The sequence below is a fragment of the Ipomoea nil genome, unplaced genomic scaffold, assembly GCF_001879475.1.
Source record: "Ipomoea nil cultivar Tokyo-kokei standard unplaced genomic scaffold, Asagao_1.1 scaffold2694, whole genome shotgun sequence".
In the NCBI taxonomy this organism is placed as follows: Eukaryota; Viridiplantae; Streptophyta; class Magnoliopsida; order Solanales; family Convolvulaceae; genus Ipomoea; species Ipomoea nil.
This window is the reverse complement of record NW_017619122.1, coordinates 1,158,087-1,174,223: the sequence shown is the minus strand read 5'-3', so window position 1 is coordinate 1,174,223 and position 16,137 is coordinate 1,158,087. Positions and strand designations below refer to the sequence as shown.

General features: G+C 36.3%; 1 long non-coding RNA gene across 1 annotated transcript; it reads right to left on the bottom strand.

Annotated features, from left to right (window-relative positions):
- Positions 1 to 2,630: 2,630 nt before the first annotated feature.
- LOC109155193 lies at positions 2,631 to 14,699 on the bottom strand. Its single transcript, XR_002049871.1, has 3 exons — positions 14,620 to 14,699; positions 12,988 to 12,993; positions 2,631 to 2,642 (listed from the first exon to the last, which is right to left on the bottom strand). It is a non-coding gene; the product is annotated as an uncharacterized LOC109155193 (long non-coding RNA).
- Between the last annotated feature and the right edge of the window lie 1,438 nt (positions 14,700 to 16,137).

The following is a 16,137-nucleotide window of genomic DNA, read 5'->3' as shown; positions in this document are numbered from 1 at the left end:
TATAATACACGTACCACATACAAATATCACATATATAATAAGTACATACCATATACTAATGTACTATAAATTAATTATTTACATAGCTAATATATCAAATACTATAGAACCACCATATAATAAATAATCATAAAAGCAATCATATTTACAACAAAATATTCCAAATAACCAGGTATCACATTGATGGTTTCTCTTGGGTTATATATAGGCTATGTCCTATTTATTTGTTTCTCCTTGACTTAGTGGTAATGGGTGGAAAATATATTACTTTTGAAAGGTTCCTAAAACATCTATTGTGAGAAATACTGATTTGGTATTAAAAATTATGAGTATTGTTGAGAAATTATGGCTGTTGGAAATTCTGAGTATTTCATATTTGAGTTATGTTTCTATATGATTATGCTTTATTGATAAGAAAAGATTAAAATGTTTAAAGGGTTTATATTATATGGCCATTATAACACCCCTAAATTTTAAAACTTTTTAATATTATAATAGGAAAGTAATTATATTAATCAATCTCAAAACATAGCATACTAATCATAAATGTTTGGGGTGCTATGCCACATCTAAGCTGGAGAACTCAGATGCACAGGCTATAATAACTAAATATCTTCAAAGAAATATCAACACATCATCATGGCACGCAGACCAAAAGGAAAACTATTTATCTAAGCTTCGGTTCTCTAGCGCGCTCCGGAGTCTACTCATCTGTGCTTGAAAGCCAAATATATCTGTTCAGCGAATAATGCTGGTAACCCTCTCCAACGCGTTAAAATACTTTATAGGTATATATATATATATATATATATATATATATATATATATATATATATATATATATATATATATATATATATATATATATATATATATATATATAGGAAAACCATTTTGAAGCAGGAAGATATATACTTAGGAGACTCTAGCTTTAAAACCAGGAATAGACTCGACAATTAGGGATAAGCACATTCAGCAGTTACAATCAAGAATATAAAGACACTAGCATATATCCTAAGGTCACAGGTTAATTTCACATCATTCATATCATCATTCAATCAATATCCTATCATATAAGCACACTTTGGTGGCGCCACAGGACCAATCGCATGCCCATACATGAGGGTCAGCTCATATAGCGCTAACACGGTCCCGCAGCACCCTGCCTCGTACCGCAGCACGAAGGGGTTGACCGCAGCTAACCGATGAACCGCAGCTTATCAAAACGTTTGACCGCAGCCAAACGGTGGACCGCAACCCAAAAGTGTATCTCTGACCGCAACCAGGTTATGAACCACAGTTGATGTAAAACATTTGATCGCAACAAAACGGTGGACCGCAGCCCAAAAGTGTAGTTGTGACCGCAGCTCAAGTATAGCCAATTTGATCACAACCAAATTGGGGTATCATGCACACATAACACATAGCAAGCACATGCAACCCACATTAACACATTGGGAAAGGGGAGAAAACGTATAATGAAACCTATGCGTGGTCATCCACATACTAGGAATAAACCTAAGGGGTTCATACTTCTTTCACCTAGCCCAACGGGATACCAATTCAACTAGCATGCAATATATAAGACTCTTTTATCCTACAAATGGTACCCGAACATCAAACTAGACTCAGGCACGATAAACGGAGTCCGTTGGGACACCACAAGGGTCGGGGAAACATCAAACGGGGAAACTACCATCCCGAAATGGGAAAAACCAGCGGGTGGTCAGCGGGTAAAGGACCACCCGCCGGCTGCAAAGTACCGGGCAGCGGGTGCCCGACGGGCAGTCGCCTGCCCGCCAGCTGCCCGCTGCCGGCAACGCCCATTTGGGGCAGGGGGTTCCCCTACCCCCCACTAACTTTTTTTAAATATATTGGTCCCGGGATCTTTCGTGGAACCCGAAACCATATTTAGATACTTTTAAACATAAATGACGACACCACGTAGTCAAATAATGGATCAAAACCAAGAATCATATTGAACACATCCTAACATGACTTCTAAACATAATTAACACCCGAACATGCAAAATCCCACCCAATTATATCAAGAATATCACAATACGAAATCCCCAATTTAACCTAGGGCTCTAATCATATTCAAATCATCAAAATCATAGTTTATCTTTAAAATCAAGAACATCAAGATTTATCAAGAACATCACACAATTATCAAGATCCTCTTATAATCATCAAGATTATGAAGATCAACACATAAGATCATCTCATCAATCATCAAGATCATATCATAATCATCATAAAAGATTTATCAAGACGCAAGCATAGAGAAGGAGCCAAAGAATAAAATTTTAGCAAGGAAAATAGGTTTTGTTGAGACATGGGTTACCTCTTAGCCTTAATTAGATTCTTTGGCTATTCAGGTTCTTTCTCTAAGATCTCCCCTTCTTGATTTCTCCTACGTTGGTGATAAGAGAATTCTTGGGAATTCTTGTGTGGTGATATCTATTGTGGTGTCTTCTAGGTGCCTCCTATGTCCCTATTTATATATCTAAGAGTCCTAACTAGGGTCTGAATGGTATGGGTATGCTAATTCTATTTCTTATAGGACTAAGGGATTGGTTTAGGGATAAGGGTTCGTGGTCTATGGTGGACCCTTCTTAATTAATTAATGGAATTTAATTCTCTTTTTAGAAATGTTGCAAAACACGTTAGGCGCCCCCTAGGCGGCAAGGGGACGCCTAGGCGCCGATTTTTATTTTTTTTTAATTTTTTTAATTAAAAATTAAATTTTTTTAAAATTTAGTAAGAAAAAATAAGGTTTCCATAGTTATTTCTTAGAAACTATTTACGAAAGTAGTTGTAAAAGTGTTCAAAAGATTGTTTAAACCATCTAAATACATAAAAAACTAAAATTAAGAGCTAAAGAAGCATTTTTTTTTTGAGAAATTAGTGGACCAAACCGCCTTCGGCAATTTGCAGTGGATAGATCTTGAAAAAATATGCAATTTGAAAAAAAATTGTCCAAAACGGACAACTGAGTCAAAAGTTATGCCTTCCCGAACTTTTCGCAATTTAAAACGCAAAAAAAAAAAAAAATAATAATAAAAAAAATAATTAAACGCCGGTTCGGCGCCGGTTCAGCCGGCTAGGCGGCCGCCTAGACCGCCTAGCCGGCCCGCCGCGGAGGAGGCCGATTCCGGCCTTCTTCGCGGCGGCGGCCGGGCGCCTAGCGCCCAGGCGCAATTTTTGCAACCATGCTTTTTAGGGTAAGTAATTAAATAATTAGCTTGGATTAGAGGTCGTGACACGGGGTGTCACACCAATTATCTGCTCCTATGTGCTATGTGCAAAAATGTTTTACGGGGTGAAGTAGATCTTATGATATGAACCTAGTCCAAGGTTCAAATAAAGATCGAATATTGTCCCAAGAATGCTCTCAAAAGTAAAGATAGAGATGGATCAAAATACCTTAAGCCTCACGAGAAACCCTTTGTCTCGAATCCTCAAAGACATAGAAGAATCTCATTGTAGCTTCAAGTACCTCGATGATGCAATCTTCAATCAACTAGAGTCGGATCTAGTTTCCTTCGATTCAAGAACGAGTCCACGAACCTAAATCTAAGGTTGAAGAAAGTAAGATTGATTCGAGTCCACGAATCAATTTGATAGTCGAGTCCACGACTAGCTACTAATTGAGTCCACAATTAGCCATAAGGTTTCTTACACAAGTGTAAATAAAAACTTAAGAATTTTATTGAATTAAAGCCTCCCCGAAACTGATATGGATGTGCCCTATTTATAGGTATAGGGGCAGCATTATAATTCTAAATACAATGGGAAAAAGAGTCCTAAACCTAATCTAGAAAACAAGTAAATAGAGTTTTATTTAGAAAAGGATTTAAGGAATCCTTTCTAAATACAACTAGTGTTTTCTCTTTTATGCCAAACAATTTAAATTAATGATGATAAAAAATAATAGGGCTTATTTGGACCTAATTTAATCTCCAAAATCAGCACTTAAACAATTATAAAAATCCTTGAATTCTTCTTCATCGTTTGCAAATGGGCTTGACTTGGATTTCCACCATCTTTGAATATCACCAATGAAGAGTTGTCTTAATCGTTTGGACTTGGGCCGTGTGATTGGCCCAATTGGTATTCTTGATGGATCTTCATTATGTTGGGCCGCATCATTCTCCCCTTCTTGAAAATGATTCGACCTCGAATCTTGTAAGCATTGTCTTTGATCCATGATATCACTTGAAATGGGCCACTATAATACTTTCCTCTATCGAATGGAATTATTATTGGGCCTTCTTGTTTCTTCCACCAATGATTCTTTAAGGATGTAGTTATGGGTCATGTGATGAGTCCACTATAGACCCTTATTGGATTCCATGTGTACTGGTTCTTATTATTCTTCCCTTCTTGAAAAGGATTCGTCCTCGAATCCAAATCTTCAATGAAAGACAAATTAGCAAGCTCACTTTGTGTTTTATCACACTCGTGAAACTTTTTCTTGGGATGCTTGACACGAGTAGCTCCAATTATCATCCTACAATCAACAAGTAAGGGAATTAAGTCTAATGACAAAGCATGAAATTTAAACATTTTTAATGGTAATAGTTCAACAAAATGAGACATTAAATTTAGACATCTTGTTTGAATTATCAGCAAGCACAAGATCTTTCCGCCTAGAGCTTAAGGCTAAACCAAACACAAAATCCATGGAAATATCAAGTAATGATTTAGATGCATTGTGGTGGTAAGTAGCACAATTATGAACATAAGATTCTACATCTTTTTTCTTCTTTGGCCAATGAAAATATCCATGCAAAACATCATCACTTTTTGGAAAATCAAATTGTCCCTTATGTGAATCAATAATTAAACCATTGCTCAAATCCAAGCAAAAAGTGCCAATCCCATTGACTTTGAACGAAAATCCCTTGAGCAAGTAGTATTTCACATAAGAAGTTTTCAAATGTGCCTTATAACGTCCCAGTGATTCCTTATCTCTATCAAATAAAGTTTTAGTAAAATCAAAATTAAGGAATCTCGGATGTATGGATGCAAACAAATTTCTAACACATCTAGCAAGTAGGTCATTAATAGAAACATCGCAAACAAATCTAGAGAATTTTAATGCATGCTTGAAATAAAAGTGAGTAAATAGTTATTCCCCTTCTTTTCTCTTGCTTAATATCCTTTGTAGTTACCAAGAGAGGTTGCACTTTGACACCTTGGGCTGGTCCTTTCCACTGTATCACTGATTGTGGTCCCTTTGCTTGGCTACAAACTGAGTTAGAAGATTGGAGTGGTGATTGCAATTCTAAACATGGAGGTTCCACTTTTCTCTCTTTGATTTCTTCCTTTGATGTTGGTTTGAGAGCTTGCATCAATGTCAATTGAATTTCTTCTACTTGTTTAGGATACAAACGAGGCAAGACATATGTAACTCCATTCATGTGAAACACATAAGTGTTCCTCATTCCATCATAACTTATTTTTCTGTCAAATTGTCATGGTCTACCTAACAAGATATGAGCAGCCTGCATTGGGATATTATTACACAAGATTTCATCACAGTAACTGTTAATAGATAAAGGAATAAGAGCCTGTTTGGTTACTCTAGCTTCTCCTGCATCAGTTAACCATTGCAAACAATAAGGATTTGGATGATTAAGCAAAGGTAACTAAAGAAATTTAACCATAGTTGCACTAGCCACATTTGTGCAACTTCTAGAATCTATTACCATAGCACACGCATTCTCTCTAATTGACCCTTTAGCACAAAATATATTTTCTCTTTGAGACTGATCTTCTTTTAAAGGGTGAACATTCAAAACCTCCTTAACAACAACAGTATGACTAGACTCACTATCAACATATTTAGAATCAGAATCTAAAGGTATGAATGGTTCTCTCTCAACATGTTCATTGGGGGTTTCAAAATGGTCACAAACCTCATCCTCAGATTTATATTCAAGACAAGAAGTAAAATTTCCAGATTGTGTTGTTATCTTAACTACCCTCTTGTTAGGGCAATCACGAGCTTTGTGGCCTCTCCTATTACATCTATAACAAACCAATTCTCTATCACGTTGAGGCTTCACTACCTCACTTACCTTTTCTTTACCTTTGTCTCGTGAATCATCTCTTGGAAGAGGACGTTCATCACACCTTTGAGAGGTGGAACAAGTGTTGTTCCATTTTGACGCACCATTGTTGGCCTTGTACATTTTCATCTCTTTGATTTTTGCCTCAGATTCACCTGCAGCATACAAGGCATCATAAAGGGTGTCATATCTCTGAATACTCATTCCACGTCGAATTTCTAAGTTCAATCCATGTACGAAACAAGCAATAGATTTTGCCTCTTCTTCATGTACGTTTCCTTGTTCAAGCAAAATATTTATAGTTTGGTGGTACTTATCAACTGACATTGTTCCTTGCACAGTTCCTTGCAATTTTCTTTCAAGATCATAGAAAAAAGATTTAGGACGAAAGGTTAGACGCATATCTTCCTTCACTTGAACCCAAGATTCATAGGGAATAAAATTAGCAACTCTCTCTCTATTTCTTTTTCGCCACCAAGATAATGCATACCCCTTAAAAGATGTAGCAACTAGCCTAATTTTTGTAAGATCGGAATAGTGCTTTAAATAAAAAAAGAGTTTCAATAGCATTCTCCCATTCTATGTATTCGGTGGGTCCTTTCTCACCGGTGAAGTTAGGAATTTCATGTTTAATGTTTCCTAACTCCGCATTACGCTGTGGGATCCTTTGACATCTAGGATCCACTCTTCCTGCTGGTGGCAGATGTCGCTCATCATTGTGTGGTGGTTGCACTTGCTGTGAGCGTTGCTCCAAAATATTCATTCGTTTGAGTAACCTGTCTATCTTTTTTTCTAATGTCTGTGGAAGGTTTGGAACTTGATCAGCCATCTGTATAGGAAAAAAAATATCTAAAAAAAAAAAGAAGATGTGTGAGTAATCACGTTAGTGAAACCAAAAAGTTGGCTCGCTCCCTCACTATTCTCAGCTCGCAGGTTCTAGGTGGATTATATGGCTCTGGTGGTGTACTACACACTCTTACAAACACACACTCCACTCGTGTATCGCTCAAGGTGCAGATACTCCCACTAGCCTTTTTCCAAAAAGGAAAATTCTAGTCCGGAACTCAAGTTGATATGGATTCAACCTCAAAGTTCAAGAAAACGCACCTTGGAAAACTTCACAAGCCTTTGAGATTAAGGTGTATCGCGAGGTAGGTAATAAAATTGAGAACAAGAAGCAAAGAAAAAGGACAATACAAACAAAGAAACTAAGCAAGATTTGAAAGAAAAAAGGAAACCAAAGAAGGAAGTATGGCAGAAAGATAAGCAAAACCAATATCAACAGATAGAGACAAATAGAATGTAAGAGGGGTTCAAGTATACCACAACAAAATAGGAATCTATCAAGAAATCCTTCCAACCTTATACTTTTCCCCTTCCTTTTCCCTCCAAGAATCTCCTACCAACCTTATCCTTCTTCTTCTTTTGCTTTCTCTATTTTTTTTTTTTTTTTGCTTGTTTTTTTTTTCAACTTTCTTGATTTTTTCAATTTTTTTATAAGTAACCTCCAAATAACTACTGTAAATACCAACAAAAATTTCGGACCAAGAGGATCCACACAACCCCTTCAAAACAGAATCAAGAATTTCAAGAATCACCCAGAAAAACAGAAACGCTGCCCTTACTTCGAAGATCAATATCTTAATGACCGTAAGGAAGTAGCAATTGTATAATATATCAATAGAACTCCCCAGAAGAGATCTACAACATATAAAAATTTCAGATAAATCTAACTAGTAGATCTCGAGATATAGGTCATTCTTTGAAACTGGTCACAGAACGCGGAAATCTGGACAGGGTGTGATTGCGACGTGATTGCGCGTAAATGCGCTTCGGATATAGGTAAGGGTGAGATGGGATTATTTTCATGACTGAATTTTTGTTAATATGGTGCTTAGGGGGTGTGAGGTATCATTGATATTGAATAGGAAAAAGGGAAAACACTTTCGGGATAGGCTTTCAAGAAACTAAAGAACATGTATCAAGATTCAAGAAAATAATCTAGAATGCAAAAGAAATTTTTTTGGGGTTTTTTAATGAATAAGACACGAAAAAAAATTAGTATGTAAGATAAGAACGTGATAAACCTAAGGAACCAAAGAAAATAAAATTTCTAACGATAATGAGATAAACCTAGGCTCTGAATACCAAATTGATATGAACCTAGTCCAAGGTTCAAATAAAGATGGAATATTGTCCCAAGAATGCTCTCAAAAGTAAAGATAGAGATTGATCAAAATACCTTAAGCCTCACGAGAAACCCTTTGTCTCGAAACCTCAAAGACTTAGAAGAATCCCATTGTAGCTTCAAGTACCTCGATGATGCAATCTTCAATCAACTAGAGTCGGATCTAGTTTCCTTCGATTCAAGAACGAGTCCACGAACCTAAATCTAAGGTTGAAGAAAGTAAGATTGATTCGAGTCCACGAATCAATTTGCTAGTCGAGTCCACGACTAGCCACTAATTGAGTCCACAATTAGCCATAAGGTTTCTTACACAAGTGTAAATAAAAACTTAAGAATTTTATTGAATTAAAGCCTCCTCGAAACTGATATGGATGTGCCCTATTTATAGGTATAGGGGCAGCATTATAATTCTAAATACAATGGGAAAAAGAGTCCTAAACCTAATCTAGAAAACAAGTAAATAGAGTTTTATTTAGAAAAGGATTTAAGGAATCCTTTCTAAATACAACTAGTGTTTTCTCTTTTATGCCAAACAATTTAAATTAATGATGACCAAAAATAATAGGGCTTATTTGGGCCTAATTTAATCTCCAAAATCAGCACTTAAACAATTATAAAAATCCTTGAATTCTTCTTCATCTTTTGCAAATGGGCTTGACTTGGATTTCCACCATCTTTGAATATCACCAATGAAGAGTTGTCTTAATCATTTGGACTTGGGCCGTGTGATTGGCCCAATTGGTATTCTTGATGGATCTTCATTATGTTGGGCCGCATCATTCTCCCCTTCTTGAAAATGATTCGACCTCGAATCTTGTAAGCATTGTCTTTGATCCATGATATCACTTGAAATGGGTCACTATAATACTTTCCTCTATTGAATTGAATTATTATTGGACCTTCTTGTTTCTTCCACCAATGATTCTTTAAGGATGTAGTTATGGGCCTTGTGATGAGCCCACTATAGACCCTTATTGGATTCCATGTGTACTGGTTCTTATTATTTTACAAGCTTTATGCTGAATTTGTGTGTTTCTTTGTGCTCTATTTTTAACTCTGGTTGCAGGTGTCTTGCATGAGCATTGGACAAGAGAGCGAGCGAACCATCTAGAGATATCATTTATTAGTTAGTTAGTTTGATTGTTAGTTGTTTTCTTATACGTACCTTGAGTTGTTTCAGTTCATTGTTTTTATCCTTAGCGTTTGGGTATAGAGAAATACTTGAGCGTGGCGGTAACACCCATTTCCGTTTCCTTTAGTTTTATATTCGCTTCCGCAATTGCATTCATTTTTTCTAAAAAAAAAACAAAAATTGTATGTATTTTTAAGAGTTTCTCTAGTTTAGAAATGGGGGTGTTACAGGTACACACTTCCACTTTGAGAGATCCTTGACTAATATTATGAACAACTTAGAAGGTGAAAATAGTTTCTTAAACCCAATTACCACATACACAAACTTATATTTGTTGAAAGTAGGGGTGATCCATGGAGCAGATTTAGGGTGAATATGCATCCAGTCTGCTAAAGGTGGATTTTAAAATTCCATCCGCATCAACATTCGCTATGGGTGTGGATCCAATCCAATCCGATTTGTTAATAGTGGATTGGACGAATTGGATGCCGATAGAATGGTAGATTTTAAGTTTAAACAATAAAATAAATTATTGTTAATAAAATGATTGCTTGTGAAAGAAAGGAGTTTTAAAACAATTATCTTTTACCCCTCTATATTGCTAATGTTTTATGGAACAAAGTAGCTGTTCAAGATTTAGTTCAGCCTTTGTACTTAAGTAGATAGATTATGTACTAGCATAAAGAGTTAGTTCAAGGAAGTCTCATGATAGACTCAGAGCATTGAAAACTGAACCAGTCAATGAGATAGTTCGGGCTAAAGTTCAAGACAGTTAACTGTTTTCTAGTTAACTACTATTTGTTGTTTGGGTGAACTACGCACTGTTATAGTTACTGAACTAGTTCAGACAACAAACTCGATTAAGAAACGTAAACCTGAATAGTTGTGTACAATGCTTATCGTTTAAATTGACTTTAAATCATTCATAAGTAATTGGACTTAGGGCATTAGTTGCCTAATTTCACTTGGTATCAGAGCGAGTTCCAAGAATTGTCTTCTTAATTTTAGTTTTCCTGGTTGAATACTCTCGCTCTCTTGTAAGTGTGTGGATACCCTATTTTGCGCTGGTTTTGTGTTCCTTTATTTGCAGACTGAAAAATGGAAGGGCAGGCGAGACCACCTCAGCTAGTAGGATCTAATTGTCCCTACTAGAAGGCACGTACAAAAATCTACCTACAAACTCAAGGAGTAAATGTTTGGAGGGGCTGTTACTCATAGATGGATACAACCCTTTCGCACAAAGGAAGATAAAAATGTTGAGTTGGCTTCATCATATTGGGGACTACTGAAGAAATCACTACTAGTGACAACAACAATAAGGCCTTAAACACCATTACTGGAATTCTTGATGAGAGCCAATTTGAGTTAATTGCAAGGTTCACTCAGACTAAATAAGCTTGGGACATTCTTGAAACCTTGTATGAAGGAGACACCTCTGTCAAACAGATGAAATTGCTGCAAGTATATACAAAATTTGAGGAATTGAGAGTGTGTGAAGAAGAGACAATTGCTCAGTTCAACACCTGGATCCAAGAACTAAAGAATGAGGCTGCAGTTCTAGGGGGAACCCTTCGCTCAAGACAAATTGGTCCGTAAGATTTTGCGTTATCTTCCTTCAAGATTCCTGATGAAGGTCACTACGATTTAAGAAAGTGCTGGGTGGGAAAAGAAAACAATTGCAGAGCTTATGAGCAACCTTCAAATTTACGAAATGGAAATGCTCTCTCAAAATGATTAGCATAAGAAGAATAAGATCTTTGCTTTTGTGGCATATGGAAGTGGTTTGGAGTCTGACTATAAGGTGATGAATGAGGAGAGTGTCGCTTTGATCTCAAAGAACTTTTCCAAGATTTTCAAATTGTTTAATCGTAGAAATTGCGGAGGCAAAAATCAGTCATCCCGAAATACTGTGCCTGCTAGATCGACATCGAAGTCCAACCCAAAATCTGCGAATTTGAATTCCTCTAGAAATCAAGGCCAATCTAATCAAATTGGAAACCAATCACGCAACAGTCAAGGACAATTTTTAGAAAATAAGACCAAGAACAAAGGTATACAGTGTAGGGAATGTGAATGCTATAGACACATCTAGGCAGAATGTGCCACCTATTTGAAAAGGAAGAAACCCATGAAAGTAACCAAATGGAGTGATGATGAAACTACAGAAGAAATTGCAAATGCATATGAAGAAATTTCAGGAAACTTCATGGCTTTCACTGCAACTTTCACTGAACAACATCCTGAACCTAAAAGTAATTCAGATCATGAAGATGTTGACAAGCTTCCCTATGAAGAACTTGAAAAGTCCTATATCTAATTGTATAAGAAGTGGAAACTTCTTCTGAAAGCTCAAAGCATTACTGTTTCCAAGAAAGGAGTACTTGAAAATAACGTTGAAATTTTGAGAAATCAACTTGTTGAAAAAGACAAAGAACTGGCAGATTCTAGTTCAAGGGTTGCACACCTGACTAGTGAATTGGATACTCTCAAAAAAACAAATACAAATGAGGAGCACTACCTCCACACTAGATGAGATACTTGACGCTGGAAAATCTCCTAACGTCAAAAAGAACTAGGATAACACAAAATTCAAATAAGTTTCAATTAACAAGATTTGTTTATGCTAGTGCAGGTACTAGTTTAGGCAAAGGACAAATAAGGTTGAGGTTAAAGCAATATGTTCCTACATGTCACTACTGTAATATGAAGGGACATACAATACCAAAATGCTACAAGTTCTACCGTGATCAGAGAAGAGAAAAATTAAAACAAAAGTGGATCATGCATGCTGGTAAGCAACTTTGGGTCACATGACTGGAAACAAAAGGACAGTGGTACTTTGATAGTGGATGCTCCCGTCACATGATTGGAAACAAAAACTTCCTAAAGAATGTTGCACCCTATGAGGGACATGTCACTTTTAGAGACGGAGTCAAAAGAGAAATTAGTGGTATAGGTTTCTTAAATGTTCCTGGACTGCCATCGCTGAACAAAGTTCTGCTCATTCAAGGTCTCAAGGTAAACCTAATAACTATAAGCCAACTGTGTGACTAGAAATTGAATGTAGGTTTTACTAAGGATAAGTGCATTGTCAAAGATGAAAAGGATCAATTGATTATGGAAGGTATACGTTCATTTGACAATTGTTTTATACTTTCTACTAACTTGCTTTGTTGTAGATCATATATAGATGACACAGAACTTTGACACCAAAGACTCGGTCACATGAACCACCAAGACATGGGACAGCTGATTAATAATGAATGTGTGAGAGGTGTTCCCAAGTTCAAAGTCAAGAACACAAGTGTGTGTGGACCATGTCAAATGGGCAAACAAATAACCTCACAAATCCTTCAGTCACATCAATACCTCATTCTGCTTAGAGCTTCTTCATATGGATTTGGTTGGACCCACTTAAGTTGAAAGCCTTGGAGGTAAGCGCTATATCTTTGTTGTTGTTGATGACTACTCTCGTTTTTGTTGGGTTATGTTTCTTAGGCATAAGTCATAAGCTTTTGAGGAATTTCAGAAATTGTGCCTAAAGCTCCAAAAGGATAAGGATTCACACATTGTCAAAATAGTGAGACTCCGATCTGATCATGGAACAGTGTTTGAGAACAAGGAATTTAGCTATTTTCACTACAAGAAAAATGCACATTGTAGGGGTATAATTTCTGTTGTTGAAGTCGGTGTTGTTGTAAGTCCCGCGCATAGACAACGGTTTTTTAACCGTTGTCATTTCTAGAAACGACAACGGTTTTTTAACTGTTGTCTATTAAGTGTTGTTGAAACCGGTGTTGTTGTAAGTCACGCACATAGACAACGGTTAATAACCGTTGTCTTTTCTAGCAACGACAACGGTTTTTTAACCGTTGTCTATTTAGTGTTGTTGAAACCGGTGTTGTTAAAAGTCACGCACATAGACAACGGTTATTAACCGTTGTCTTTTCTACCAACGACAACGGTTTTTTAACCGTTGTCTATTAAGTGTTGTTGAAACCGGTGTTGTTAAAAGTCACGCACATAGACAACGGTTATTAACCGTTGTCTTTTCTACCAACGACAACAGTTTTTTAACCGTTGTCTATTAAGTGTTGTTGAAACCAGTGTTGTTAAAAGTCACGCACATAGACAACGGTTATTAACCGTTGTCTTTTCTACCAACGACAACGGTTTTTTAACCGTTGTCTATTAAGTGTTGTTGAAACCGGTGTTGTTAAAAGTCACGCACATAGACAACGGTTATTAACCGTTGTCTTTTCTACCAACGATAACGGTTTTTTAACCATTGTCTATTAAGCGTTGTTGAAACCAGTGTTGTTAAAAGTCACATACTTAGACAACGGTTTTTAACTGTTGTCTTTTCTTTAAAAGACAACAGTTATAAATCGTTGTCTATTGTGTGTTGTTGAAATCGCTTTTGTCACACCCATAAACTGTTCTCTTTTGTAGAAAAGTCAACGGTTTCTAACTGTTGTCTATTGTAAAATAGACAACGGTTTTTAACCGTTTTTCACCTGCTTAATTTATAATCGTATAAAAGAAAACAATTTATCCATTCACCATATATTGCAAAGTGTAGTTACATAATTGTGCACAAGCTAATAAGGTTCAAAATAACAAGTCAAAAGATTTCCATAACCAATTCTAATTATCATCCAAGTCATAATACTACTACACAAAAAACAATTCCACGAACCAATTCAAGTCCAAAATGATCACAACGTTCTAATGACCAAATCATACCTACTCTATAGGACTTGATAGAATATCGGCCCATTCAGATCGCACCAGATCAATAACCGCTTTGTCATAATCAACTTGTCAAAACTACATGTAAAAAGTAAGAAAATAAATTAGTATAGATATAAATAATTTGCAATGAAATGCAAAATAAGTTTGGAGTAATTCCGAAAGCTCTCTAAAATGGCAACTTGCTAGACAAGAAACACAAAAATGGCATACTAGAGTCTAAAATGGCAACTTGCTTCTTTAATGAAAGACACTTGAAAAAGCAATACTGCCCTCTTACTCTCACCACTTTCATACTCAAACTATTCATAACAAGACGCTTAATCTAGCATATGCGATGACTAAGAAGGTCCCACACACGAAATCTAATGTCCCAACCAAACAAATACAACCAAACATCAATCTAGCATAAATTCATTTCTTAGTATTTCTGAATGTGAAGTCTAGAGCTAAGAGAGATAATAAACTCTACATCATGATACCTTTGCATCTCTCCAAACTATTATTTGCATACTGCCACCAACATTGGACCATAGGAGGAAGTGTGTAGTAAAGCTGCAAACAATCACAAAACTAAGTCAAGTGGTCCTCCCTTGTGCCTCCCAGATACTAACTCAGATCTTCATACCAGTATCTGTACCCTCAGTTCCTTAATCGGTAAATTTCACAATACACAGAGTATCATTTACTTCAGCACAAATCAGAGCCTTTCCTAGTTCCTTACGTACTGCACCAATGACTTTATCCTTTCCCTTTCTTTGAGCAGCCTGATCAGAATCCACTAGCTCAGCCCCCTTCTTATCATTTTTAGTTGCTGAGCCCTCAGTTTAAGGTCCAATTTCTGCACCAAAATTGCTAGATTGATCTAGCAGTGTCGAAGGCTTCATTATCACAACCCTATCACCTTTGAAACCTCAAACCTAACAATTTCATATTCCCAAATCAAGAATTCACCAATCAATTCAATAAATTAAGAACATTCTGATCTTCAGCACACATTAACATTCATAGCTTTCATATATGGAAAATTCAACAATACAAATAAGAAATTAGGGATTAGGGTAAGATCAGAAGACCAAGAAATTAAATTAAAAAATCTGGTCGCCGGCCATACCTGCAGGGTAAGAACTATCCATGTAATAGTTGAAGTATGAACCATTATTCTAGACGAACCTTGCCACTGAAAAACCTGTGTCTTCTACAGATCTTTTAGCAATCGGACTTCCATATGATGGAAACCTGAATTCATGGAAGCAAGCAAGCTAATTAAGAGTGAATCAAAAGAGAGAGAGTTAGAATAATTCTGTTCCGATCCAGGCTTACCATGCAGTCCAGAGTTCTAGCACCTATTTATACAATCTACTTACCCTGGGATTGGGGGCGTCGTCTTGTTTACAGACAATCCAAGGGACACCAGTGTTGAGACCTACAACCATTTGCGAAAACCATTTTCTATAAGCTTTACCTTTGGCACCAATAACACACTCCACTGGTCCATACTCGTTTTCAAACTACAGTAAACACAAAGACAATAATAGTTATACAATTAAGCCAATATACAATATAATCCATCTTCTTCCTTAGCTTCAATTCTAACCTGATTCATAATAATAGGTCCACCGTCAGGTTCAAACATTTTCTCCACTTTCATCATGTTCACAATTTTTTCAACAAATCGATGCATACCCACCTTATTGTAATCACCATAGTTTAGCAAACCAGAATATATAGCAAAATATATATGAACAAATTAATTAAGTAGACAACCTTAAAAGGCTGATTGTCTGTTCTAAAGGATAGTAAAGAATTATTGCTATGATTGGATAAGAGATATATCTGGATAAGAGATGATTCATTTTATTGGTCTTCTGAGCTGGTTTGTTTTCACTAGTGTTAAACATCATATATACTTTTTTTTTGAACTAGTTAAGGTGACACTTCCAAGATTTCAAATTGATGAAGTATCAATAGTGAGTGATGTCTTC